Source organism: Apis dorsata, unplaced genomic scaffold (assembly GCF_000469605.1).
Source record: "Apis dorsata unplaced genomic scaffold, Apis dorsata 1.3 scaffold_78, whole genome shotgun sequence".
Classification (NCBI taxonomy): domain Eukaryota; kingdom Metazoa; phylum Arthropoda; class Insecta; order Hymenoptera; family Apidae; genus Apis; species Apis dorsata.
The window spans coordinates 557,222-569,745 of record NW_006263376.1 but is presented as its reverse complement, the minus strand read 5'-3'; the positions used below and the strand labels follow the sequence as shown (position 1 = coordinate 569,745).

The 12,524-nt window shown below is 42.4% G+C and overlaps 1 protein-coding gene across 1 annotated transcript in view; it reads left to right on the top strand.

The window, feature by feature from the left end:
• LOC102672920 (high affinity cGMP-specific 3',5'-cyclic phosphodiesterase 9A) overlaps positions 1 to 12,524 on the top strand; it is a 101,485-nt gene that overhangs the window by 17,941 nt on the left and 71,020 nt on the right. The window contains exon 3 of the mRNA XM_006610827.2: positions 9,153 to 9,392. The gene's annotated coding sequence lies outside the window, so the exon portion shown is untranslated. The remainder of the gene's footprint in view (positions 1 to 9,152; positions 9,393 to 12,524) is intronic.

Below are 12,524 nucleotides of genomic sequence, written 5' to 3'. Positions count from 1 at the left end.
CCACTCTCTCTCTCTCTCTCTCTCTCTCTCTCCTTCCTTCTTCCTTCCTCTCTCTCTTTCGTCTTGCAAAAATTACCTCCGAGATAATGACCGCGATACGTAATCGGACGGAACCAGAGTTACGAGCCGACGACGCCCCGTCGTTCCACGACTACCTTCTCCATTCCTCCAAGGCGAACGATACGCGTCCCTTGCGCGAAAGTAGGCGAAAATTACTTGGAATATTTGTTTACGAGATGTTGCTTTGCGAGAAGAAGATGTACACGGAAGCGGAGATCGTATCGCGATCCGTGTTCTCGCTCGTTCCAGTTGTTGCTCGGAAAACATTACAATTTATGCCCCTCGTCCGGTAGATCGGTGTTTCGCGTCTTGTCCACCGTTTATCGTCCGATGGATCGTTCGTTGATTATGCTTTCGGCGAGAGATGAGATTTATTACGAAAGCAAATAGCATTTCGTAAATATGTAAATGTATTGTTATCGCGCGATGCTGCTCGTTTCCGTCCTCTTCGTTATTCGATTATGCAAGCGTTTCAATGTTCCTGAAACGCGACGGTTCGTCGAAATACTCGCAATTTTCATCGTACAATGGTATAATCGTGTGGAACGGGTTTGAATTAATCGATCGATTATTTTTCTTTTCCTTTCGAATTATTTTCTTCCTCATCGAGTACACGGGCAACCGCGTTAACGCGACTCGAATCACACTTTTCCCCGATTCGAAGTGGCGTTTCTCACAGGGGGTGCGTGTCGACGGTGGAGGAAACTAAGCTGAGATCAGACGATAGCGACGGTCGAGAGTGGTTCCAGTTATTGATCATCGTGATGGTACCCCCTTGCTCGCAGGTGCGCCGTGCTGTTGCGACAACTTTTCTCCATCTTTGACGGAAGTGCTACTTGCTTTCGATAATTGCATCCTCTCTTCCATATATTTTCCTAATAATCGTATCTTTTTGTCTTTAAAGAAACCCGGGAATCGTATAAAAGACGGTATTTAAATTTATTTTCATCGAATATTTCCTAGCGTATTCACGAAAATTGTTCATAGAAAGTTTTGTTTCGCAAAAATCAATTTTATTTTCGAATAAATATCGAAGAATAATATTTATTCGATGGTAAAATTTTTGATGTTCGATCTGTGAAAACGCGTCGATTTGTCGCGTTTCATTTTTATCGTAGTACGAATTCGGCAAATTGCTATATTTTCACGTGGCTACGAATACCGCGTACGCCGCCGCGACGTTCACGATATGAAAAATGCAACGGCTCGACGCACCTGTACATACCTCGTTGCACGCTCGTGCGCGTGGGCGCGTGTGGAGAAATGCTTCATCGTTAACGGACGGATCTTTGAACTCGGTGGAACGTTGCGTTCGAACGAGAAGGATCTGATGATTATCGTTAATTATTATTATTATTATTAGCGAAGCCTCGAACCCTTATCGAACTCGCAATCGTCGAACGAAAATCGCTCGATATTTCATTGGAGATGTTCGCCGCCGATTTTTAGTCTACTATTCGTACGCGAGTTCTCCGTTACGTCTCTTCCTCTTACTGTTTCGCTCCGTGGCTGATTCTCTTCGTTAGTCCTGCGTCACGTCGTACAATAATAATATTCTATTGCCAATTATACGCACTCTCTGACGCACGTTACGCATAAGCGTGGCTTCACCGCGACAAACCGTGGACGTATATTGCGTTTAGACATTTCTAGACAGGTTCCATTATACCTTTGACGTGATGGCTAGCCGGAGGAATAATTTCAGAAACCAATTGCGGTTTCGCGTTGTCTCCTTTCTTGCGTGAGATTACCTCTTGCGTCAGAATATGGTAATAATTTCAGTTCGTTCGCCGTTCCAACCCGACGGTACGTTCCCGTCCTATCGATTTTCCGCGCGTCGATAGATTTCAATCGAAATATTTTCTTAATCTGAAAAACGAAAGAAAAAAAGGAATGCAATTAACGAATTAACTCGTTCGAAAAATATTCGGTCGAAGGTGGTTTCTTCCTGAGAAGAAGAGTTTCAATTTCCGGAACGCAACGAATCGAAAACTTTAACGGACGTGTCGTTCGAATTTAAAACGTATCGGAAATGTTTTGAAATTCTCGTTACGCGTTTACCGCGGTATTGATCGAGGGGTCAGGAGACACGTTTTACAGTCAGCAGTGCAGTCTTTATCGATTTCTCGCCACTCTTCTTCTTCAAACGCGCACATTCTTCCCCGTGCGGTATCTTGTCTGCTTCCTTTTTTTTTTTCTACTCCATATCGAGAAAATTAGGGACAAAAACGATAATTACGATTTATTTCGTTTCTTAGAATACATTTTTTCCTCGATTTTATTCGAAAAATCGAGTTTATATCTTCGGAATAATGCTCGGTGGTTGAATAACCGCGTGAGACGAGAATGAAAGAAGAAGTCGATGCTCGTAAATGAATCGAAAGAAACGAAACGCATCGGCCGGTGATCTCGTTAGCTTCCTCCGTCTCCGCCATTTTCTCGACTCGATCGTTTCAAGAAGAAATCCGGCGTCTAACGAATAGGCGACGATAATTGAAATTTGTTTGGCCAAGGAAGGGAGTATCTCTCGATCGTTTCTCCTTCCTTCGTTCCATTCCATTTCCGCTGTTTGTTTCCTTCCATACATAGCTAATAGCGTAGAGTACAGCGGGTCGACGTTCTCGAACGCAAGTTTCCTTCCTTATCCATTTCTCCCTTCGCTCTCCTCTCCTCTCCTCGTCCGTGAATGAGCCTCGGATTCGTTCAGATGAAAAACATTGGCTGGAAACTCGAAATTGAAAGTTGAGAGCGAAGCTTTGTTTTGCCTTTACGTAACGACGATTCGATTTAATGCGAATAAAACGGTATTTATCATATTGGACGATGAATCATTAATCGTTGGATAATAGCGAGGCAACCGATGCGGAAATCGGGAATCACTCGACGAAGATGGTGTATTCGTAAAATGGTGGGGTCGAGCGATGCGGATAAATCGTTAAAACGTATTTCGTCAAATTTAATAAGCTTTATTTGAATACGAGAACGTTTCGAGATACATCGAGTTATAATTTTAAACGGATCGGGCACGGATGGATCGGAAAAATCATTAATTTATATTTCACGGCTGATGCGGCCAATTATTAATTAGCCGAGGATTTAACAAGGGCAATTCTCGATGAAGCAGATTTCGCGCGTATTGTTTGTAATCGAGGAATCGATTCGAAAACGCTCCAATTTTCCGAGCGGGAAGAGGCGTCTTTCACCCGAGGAACCGAGGGTCAAATTATTCCCGTTCACTCGAAAACGTAGTTTCTACGTGGAAGGGCTAAATTGTTGGGATGTTTCGCGCAACTAATTATTCGTATCCGCTGGCTGCTGCTAACGAGACGTCGTTAACGCTTTTCTTTCTATCCGGGTGTCTAACCGAAAAAGATTTGACGAAACGTAATTATTTGCTGACGTAAACCATTTCTATATTATTTATTATTATTATTACTATTATTACAAGTGGATTTTTTTTCGACATCTTGTGCCGGATACAATCGCTCTTCTATCGCATCCTTGCATCGATTTCTGCTTTCTTCCACGATCTCTGTGAATTTGATCGAAATATAGAAATATCTCGCGTGTTATCTAAATACCTCGCGATATTTATAGAAGCAATTATCGTGGAAAATAAACGGGACAAGGTTCGTTGTTATCCGATATACGCGTATCGAACATTTAATCGCGTCACGAAATTCCTGGGAATAATTACCAAATATTGGCGTTTGAATCCGTATTGACTCGTGGATGTTTTTCTATCGATTCGTTTCGCCGAATATTCGTAACGTTACGAGTTATGCATTAACGCTATAATTGAAGAGAGAAATACGTTTTATTAAACGCGTTTCGTGGTTTCCGTTAAACGCATCGTGACAGGGATTCTTTATCCGAGGCTGTTCGATCTCGTCCAGAGAAACAAAGGCGGATCGAAACATGGTCGATAATCGTTATTATTTATTTCCGAATTTGAAAAGTAACGGATAAGTAGATTTGCACGTTTGAGAAAAATGGAAAGATAGGAATTCGATGATCGAGGAAATTAATCTTGGCGCGAATAAACAACGATAATAAAATCGATCGAAATGAAAAATGGAATTCGGTAGAGAATTTATCGAGTATCGATAATAATAATTCGTTCCTCCTCAAAGGTTAAAAAATGGTGATCGAATACGGTTATCCGTCGAAATCGTAAAACGAAATCAATCGGTCGAATTGGATCGAATTGGAACGAGAAATTTTCTGAAACGTTTTCTCCGTTATTGAGTTTACGTACGGTGAAGTCAGCGCAGCCGTCTGTCTCTCGACTATCCATGTTCGTCTAACCGATTGACGCCGACGGCCTTTGATTTTTAAGGAACGTGCTTCTCGCCACGAGATAAGGAATTTTCCGTCGTTACATCGTAGATTCGTGGCGCGCTTCGGACGCTTAATATCGTTCCTCGAGAAATCACGAGTAACAACAACGTAACAACATCGAATCTCCTCAGTTACCTCGAACCAACGTTGTCGTTCTTTCCCAACCTTGTTTTTTTTTTCTTTCTCTTCTCTGCAACGACGACCCCCCTCTCACCTGTCGTTCACTTTTCCACGAAAAGTACTTTTCGTCTAGGAAGGAAGGAATCTAAGAAGAAAAATTGGATTGGCGCGAGAGATTCGCGAAAGCGTCGCGATATTTTATCTTATCTCGAGATATTTCAAATCGGAGGATTCCTCCACGAAGGAAGGTGACGAAATTCGGAGAAATATTCTATTTCCAAACGGTTGATTGACAGGTTGAACGGCTGATCAAAGAACTACAGTTGCATGTTATATATACATATATATATACATATATATGGGCGCGACGTTGGAATGTAATTAAGAGAGAAGGCAGAATCGTGTGTCAATTACATTTTGAACGGCCATTCGTACGACTTCCGGCAAGTTTAATTGTCTCTTAATTGTTCGATCATTCGTATTTAGATTACGTGCATGGCGTTTCATTCGATACGAAGGTCGATAATGGCCATCGATAACGTTTCCATCTCGACCTTGCCTCGAGATCGATCGATAGCCGCATTTGCGATTTTCATGGGGACGCGAAACGGCCATTTTTTTTCCCCGCTCTTTTTTTGATTCTTCTCTTCGAAATTCCTCCACAATTTTTCTCCTTTTTGTTTTGCTACGAGACGGCGAGAATACAAAGCCTTGCCTCTCGTGTAAAAATATCGTTTCAACGTAGAAATAACGGTTTATATTTAACTTGGATACGAGATGGGGGGGGGAAAGATCGATGAATAGAAATTATCAATTTTATAAATTTACTCGCGGAATCGGAAATGTAATTATAACGATTCACGTTTTCGCGTTTGCTTTATCGAAGAATTTGCTTTATCGTTGCGTATCGGGAGAAACCCCCTCCCCCTTTCCTTTTTTTGTATCAATACGTATCAATATTCCGCTGTCGTAGGATTGCGCTATTGTCGAGAAGCTGGCGATATTTCATTCGCCGGTATGTTGAACGCGCAATAAAGGAATTGAAATGGGACGTAGGTTTGGGCCAAACTTTGATATCGTGCACGCGCAACAAATCGCAATGTTTTCGTATTTAACCGGTTCGCTAGATTACGCGCTTTCAAATCGTATCTTTATTCTCTACGAACGCATTACGCGTTTCGTAGCGGAATATATTATGGCGAATTCTCATAAAAAATTTTATTTTTATTTTTCATACGATATTTTTCTCTGTTCCTTTTCTTTCTTTCTTTCTTTCTTCTTGTTGGAAAATTTCACGCGGGGGAAGATCGATAGAATCGTAAAGGAAGCGACGAATTGAGTAAACGATCCTTCGTCTCGAACGCGTGTATCCCGGAATGTGTAAACCACTCGCGTGGCAACGCGTTACGTAGTTGGAACGTTTCTCTTCGAGCAAGAACGAAGGGAAAGGTCCACAAAAATGGACGAAACGAAACGATATATCGCGACGAAATATCTGCCATCGTTTGTTACCTTCTCCCTCGAGAATGGACGATCCTTCCTCGTTTGCTGGTCGATTTTTTCCCTCCTCTTTCTACTCGTCTCTCCAACATTCGCTCGAACAATTTCTTTCGAGGGTGAAGGGAAATTTTCCCTTACGTATTTCCTTCTCGATTCCTTGACAAAAAGACTCGTCGTCTATTTACGATATATTAAAATGGCCGGATGAAAGATCTCGAGTCGATTTCCATCCCCTTCGGGATGGGGAAAAACGATCGAACTTTTCGAAAGTTTCTCAAATACCCGACGAGCGAAGAACGAAGCTGAAACTTTGCCAGAGTTATCCCGCTGCGATTTATTCACGGTCAACGGTCGCATCGTTCCCCGTCCTTGAATTCCATCGATAAAAATCCCATTTCGTTTTCCCGCCGTTTCTTTTCACATTCCTTGCCGCCACTTTCGTTAAATGACCGACTGATTTCACATACAATCGCTTATTCATGCGATCCTCATAAATGAATCATTGTGCATTCGCTCGGACTTTATAGGGAGTTACAACAACGTTTTGTCTCAATGACAATTACGCTCGCTTTCGACGCGTATCCGTTCACCTTGCTGGAAGGAGAAACCCCCGACGTTCAAGGACGGACGTTTTAACAGTTTCGCGCCGTTTCTAATTTTTTCCCCCTTCTTCCTCTTCCTCTTCCTCTTCCTCTTCTTTTCCCCATCCAACCGGAAACGAAGGAAAGGAACGTTCCTCGATCGTCCATTCCCGCTAATTCCAGAATCGAAACTATTAGAATAACTGTTCCGAGTAAGAAATCGACTCCTTGCGAGAAGACTTGAAATGTCGCTCGATTCGAGGTATGCTCCTCTCTTCCTTCTGTCCAGTTTCTAGTTTCTGTCCACATTACGTTTTTGCCGAGGCGGAAACTCGGCCGAAATTTCGTCGAAGCGAACAAAGTTGCGGGTCTAGATAAGAACGAGTAATTAGGATCATGAGGGGGGGAGGGAAAGGAAGCTCTTATCTAGAGGCGGACCGGTATCCTCGGCGCGAGGGCGATATGCAAAGCGTTAACCCACATTTCACCGATGCGTAAATATTTTTCATTATCGGTGGAGGAACAAGTTTCGCGAATACCTCGAATAAGTGCGTATTGAACGATCGACGTATTAGTCGCTCCGCTCGATTTCGATCCATTTCGTCTCCTTTCGATCCATTTCGTCTCCTTTCGATCCATTTCGTCTCCTTTCGATCTCGTTTTCGAATCAACGGTTGGCAAAGTGAAATTTTACTATCGTGAATACGTAAATGTTGGAATGGTACTCGGGAGGATTTTTACGAAAGGTTACTTTGTATAGTAAGAAGAATGCGAGATTTCGTTCGTTAAGCGAAATTTGTTTCCGGAGCAAATATCCTTCCAAACGTTCCGGTTACGTAAATTACGTGGTGGTTGAGATTTCGAGATTTCGCACTCTTTGTTGCCACCGTTCGTTCCTTCTTGCGAATTTTCGTTAGATCGTGATTCTCGCTGGTTTCGTACCCTGTCGAAGAAATATTTTCAGATTAAGAGGATACGAAAGGACGACGATTCGATTCTCTACGATCGAAGGGTGAAACAAGGAAGAAAAAAGAAAACGAGTATTGAAAGTTTGCGAAAGTAGAAGGGATTTTTGATTAGCTGGACGAGCGAAGGAGGACAGGCAATTTCGTTGGAATAATTCTTGAAACGACGGTAGGTACGAAAGTGGTAATTGGCTTTACGAGCTCATTACGATCGTCAAAGAGGGGAAAGAAAGAAAATTTCCCGCTTTAAAATCGACGTGATATATATATATTCATAGTCTTTAATACAAGCGTAGCAGAAAAATTTCGGCTGCCTCCCATCTTGCGTGATTTAACGCCTCTACTTCGTTTCCGAGATCGAGATAAATTTCTCGACCATCCGTTTTTTCTCACCCGTCATATAAACGTTGGCTAATCCTTTTCCGGTCGGAAAGCGATAAATTTCCAAAATCCTTGCTCGACGCTCGAGGTTGTCGGTCCTTTTTCAAAAAATCCTTCCGTTGATCTTTGTCCGCTTAGACTCGGACTCCGTTGGTTCTCGTCTTTTCGAGCCCGGTGTGTGCTTTCCGCGCAAACGGCGGAGTTTTCAAAAGCGAGGCGAAACGCGTTTCAAAACGAAATACGAAAGGGAAGGAGATAAAGCGAAATTTGAATTGAAAACGTTTGAAACGTTGGGTTTTTTATTCGTCGCGTTCGGATGCACTTTTGTTCGGGAAGAGGATGGAGAAGGGAGGAAAGCGAATCGGCATTTACGCGTCTCTTGGCACGTTTCCATCGCGCGCTTCGAAGAGCGAGGAAGATAGCGGTTTCTGGGTGGTCCTTAATTAACTTGTTCCTTTGCATACTCGGATACATCGGAGCGTGACTACGCTCGCAAACTTGCTGCCTCGCATTCATCGTCGTGTCGAAAATCGTTCTTATCGTCTTATTAGATTTCGATCTTCGCTTCGTTAACGTCAAGAGGTGTGGAAAACGCTTCGATTGTTTCGCCTTTTTTTTTTTTTTCTTTAAGTGTATCGATACGACCCAAAATTTTCGAAAGCAGCAAAATTGCGCGAGCTTTCTTCCGCCGATACTTTCTTATATTTTCTTCGACGAACATTTCTCTTCTCGAATTTCCCGAGCGCTTCTCCGTCTGTTTGCGCGGTAAATTAATGTTTCCCTAAAAGGAATTCTCGGTTCGTTTAAGAAGATGCTTAAATCGAAAGCTGTGAAAGCCGAGAAATTTAAATATTTTCAAATTCGTTGATCGTAGCGTTATAAAATTGATATACGACTTATGGCAAAGTTTTTAACTTTGTCCGCAGCGAGAAGCATTTTAGAAAACGTGCTTTCCAAGCGAATACGATATCTGAACAACGAGACTCGACGCGATTATTATTGTACATATACTGCTGAAGAGTATTTTTAATTTCGTTATTCCATGTTATTGCTTTGGACTTCGTTTCGTCTCAATTTCGACCGATAATGATGAAATAAAAAAATGTTAGGTCGCAAGGAATATCGATCGAACGCAATGGCGATGTATCGCTGTATCGATGTATCGAGCGGGTATGTAATCTAATCTAATCGATTTTTGTTGCAGATCGCGAAAGGAGCGGGGAAAGCATGGCCTTCGATTCGACGGGAAATCAAATTGTACGCGTCGTCTGAGATTCCGGCCCAAGCATTCCCACGAAAAAGGTATTAGTTCCTCGAACCGCGTTGTTGGTTTGCCTTCAAAGTTGTTCGAGTGGCGAACAAAGAGGAGGAAGAGGAGAACGAAGCGGACGACGAGCAAACAAAAAGGGAAGAATCTTGCCAATTACTGCCGCTCTGAAATAAGGTAACTCAACCGTATTCTCAAATTTTCCACCACAACTTTTCGTATCCATCCATAGTAATTGTCCGTTAAGGGATCGAGCCCTTCCTTCGCTTCCAACTTTCCTTTCTTCCTCCCTTTCTCCGCGATCGCCATTAACAGCTATCTCATTTCTTTACGCGGATTAACATTTTTTTACTCTCTCCTCGAACGATTATTTTTTCCTTTTTCTTCTTTTTCTCGAAGCAAGTTTAAGGTCTCGAGTTTTAAGGTCTCGCGGTTAGAAGAGAAGAAGGAGGCCGATCTCGTCCCCCTTCGAGGTTGACAACTATTGACTCCATTTGTCTCCCTCCCTTGTCCCATGTATCTTACTTTGCGCTAACGTTTCGAACGTGACCCTCCGCCAAGTGCACTTGTGCGCCTCGCAAGGTCTCTCGTCCGTTCGCTTGTATACGAATCTCCCAATTTTGCGTCCGATCCGATCGCCGTATCGTACTCGAACGATGGGAAAAGTTGGAAGCGATTTTCGATCGCGATCGATCTCGAAGGAGAGAAGGACGATAAGATGCAAGTTTGCGGAGATAAGTGGAGATCGATTCGAATTAATTTCACGGTTGCTCGCTTCGAACATCTTTTACCGAAAACGTACGGATTCCTCCCTCGGGATTTATTCAGCATTTTTGCGGCGGGGTTAGCCGGTGTATTCCGGTTGTTAGTTCTCTCTTAGCGCGGTCCAAGTGGCAGGCGAAATGGAGAGCCCTCCACGATCTAAAAATGGTTTCCACCGGCCAGGAAATGCTTGCTGGCAGGAAATATAATAGAGTTTCTCGGGCAAAGGAATCGAGAACGATTCGAGAAGCATTCGCTATTATCGCGCCATCTGTTTCTTTTCCATCTCTCGTGCAAATATTTTATTCACGCGATCTTTGAATAATTTTTAAGATTCGATCTGTGTCGTAACGATGCGCGTAAATTTATTATAGCAAAATCTTTTACCTAGACAGATAGCTAGATATACGTTCGAACAGATAAATATACTTAGAATCCGTCGATTTATGTCGCAACCGATTTTTATCGCCATTTTTTATCCGTTTTGATAAATGCTACGCGAAACAAATTTATCTTCGAATAAGATTTACGCAGCGAGTCGCGATTAGATTCGCTACTTGTAAAAACGATGTTTATCGGGATATAAAGAGTAGACACGTACGTCGATGTTAAAAGCGTCTACTGTGCAAGTAGATAGGGACGGATTGAAAGGAACGTGGAGCACAACGCGAAGAAGGACGAGACAAACGTTTCGAATTTTTACAATTCTCTATTCGTTCGCGATGAAAATTTTTCCGATCGAGGAGATCGATCGCAAACGTAATTGATCGCGACTTGTCACCGCGAAGATAATTAGATTTATCGTATTTAACGAGCGTATCTTGCACCGGATAGAGACGTCGAGATCGTGAGATAAAGCCATTAGCTCGTCTCCCTCTGCGAATCTATAGGATAATCTTACCCTTTTATCGTCCACGAGGTAATGATCTTTCGATAATTATCCATCGAATATCCTTTTTTCTTTTTCTTTTTCTTTTTTTTTTTCCCCTCCGATACGAAATTGCGGATATCTCGGAGGAAAGTAGTTTCCAGCGTTTGAAAAGATATATCGGCGCTATAAACTTTGTTCTTTTCCAAGTTTCTGCTGCGATTTCATTTCCTCGTACTCGTAAGATCTCGATTCCCTTCTCGAAACGAACTCCTCCCAAATATTTTCACGAAACCGAGTATCGTCCGCGCTTGCTTCACCTTCGTTTCGTTCGAATTCCACTTTGGGAGGGAAAACGAATCGACGAATCGATAATAAACCGAGTCGAAGCGTCCTTGTTTCCTCGAAAGTTTGCGCGATTTGACCTTCGGGATATTCGCGAAACGCTTCTCAACCGATTAATCGATCGTGAATCGTTCGTAGCAAGGTTAGCATAGTGATTTTTCCAGTGGATGATATCGACAGTGGGAACGTACAATGTTTCACAGCGAGGGAGATAAGCGAGCTAGAAATTCTAACATATATGTACATATACTTTGCTTTTGATCAGGAATTCTCGGGTAAGAAGTAGTACACGTTCTGATACGTGTAAAAATCGGATTCGCTAATTATTTCATCTTTCTCTCTTTTTCTTTTTCTTTTTTCTCTCTCTCTCTCTCTTTCTCTTTTTTTTTTTCGTAATTCGATTCGACGAAAAATTCAAATTACAAATAATCGGTAATTCGGGAAATTCGATAACAAGAATCGGTTGGCGCGCTCTTGCTCGAATTTCACAAACGTTCGTTCCGCATTCGATTCCGAATGGTGCAGATACACGGTAGCCTGTTTACGTTTGTAGAATCGCGTTAAATAATCGCGAAGGCGATGTAAGTTGATGCAAACGAGCAGCGTACGCTGCAGCGGGTAAACAGGCACGGTTGTTAAGATAGCCGAGGAAACGGGAGGAAGCGGAATCCACGAAATTCTGTCCGACTCGTTTCTTTCATCTTCGAGATAAGGATCAAACGGTAATCTCGTCCCAATCGATTACCGATCGTAAAAGAGAGAAGGGGGCGAGACTTTGAAAATTGTCTCGTCGTGGAGAAATTAGATCGGTATTTTAGATCGGCTGATATCGAGTCTGATAAATTTGTACTCGCCCCGTCGTCGACCAATTTCGCGTCGATGATAAATCGCGTTCCGATCGGTGGTTGACACCGTAAGAATGTTAATTCGATTTAAATTAAGCGAGCCAGTCGAGCTTCGATATTAATCGAACGTCTCTCGCGAAGAAAGAGATTTAAAGTTCTTAAGATAGATTCGAGTCGGTCCAACTTTCTTCAACGTTGTGACATAATTTATTAACGAAGAATGCCGATATCGCTATGAAAGAGGATATTATTCCTTTCTTTTGGCCGCTTATAATGTCGTCTCGCTCGGTTGTCGATTCTTCTTCTTCTTTTTCATCAAAGTATTCTTGTCTCTTTCCGAGAGACAAACGGAGGGAATCTTTTTCGATTTTCGTTCGGTCGTCGGATTTATCGGAAAGGATGCGTCTTACTTATTAATGGTATTCGCACCTTTTATCCGAATATTAAATTAAAATTAAATTTTATTCGTAAAATAAATTGTACGGTACC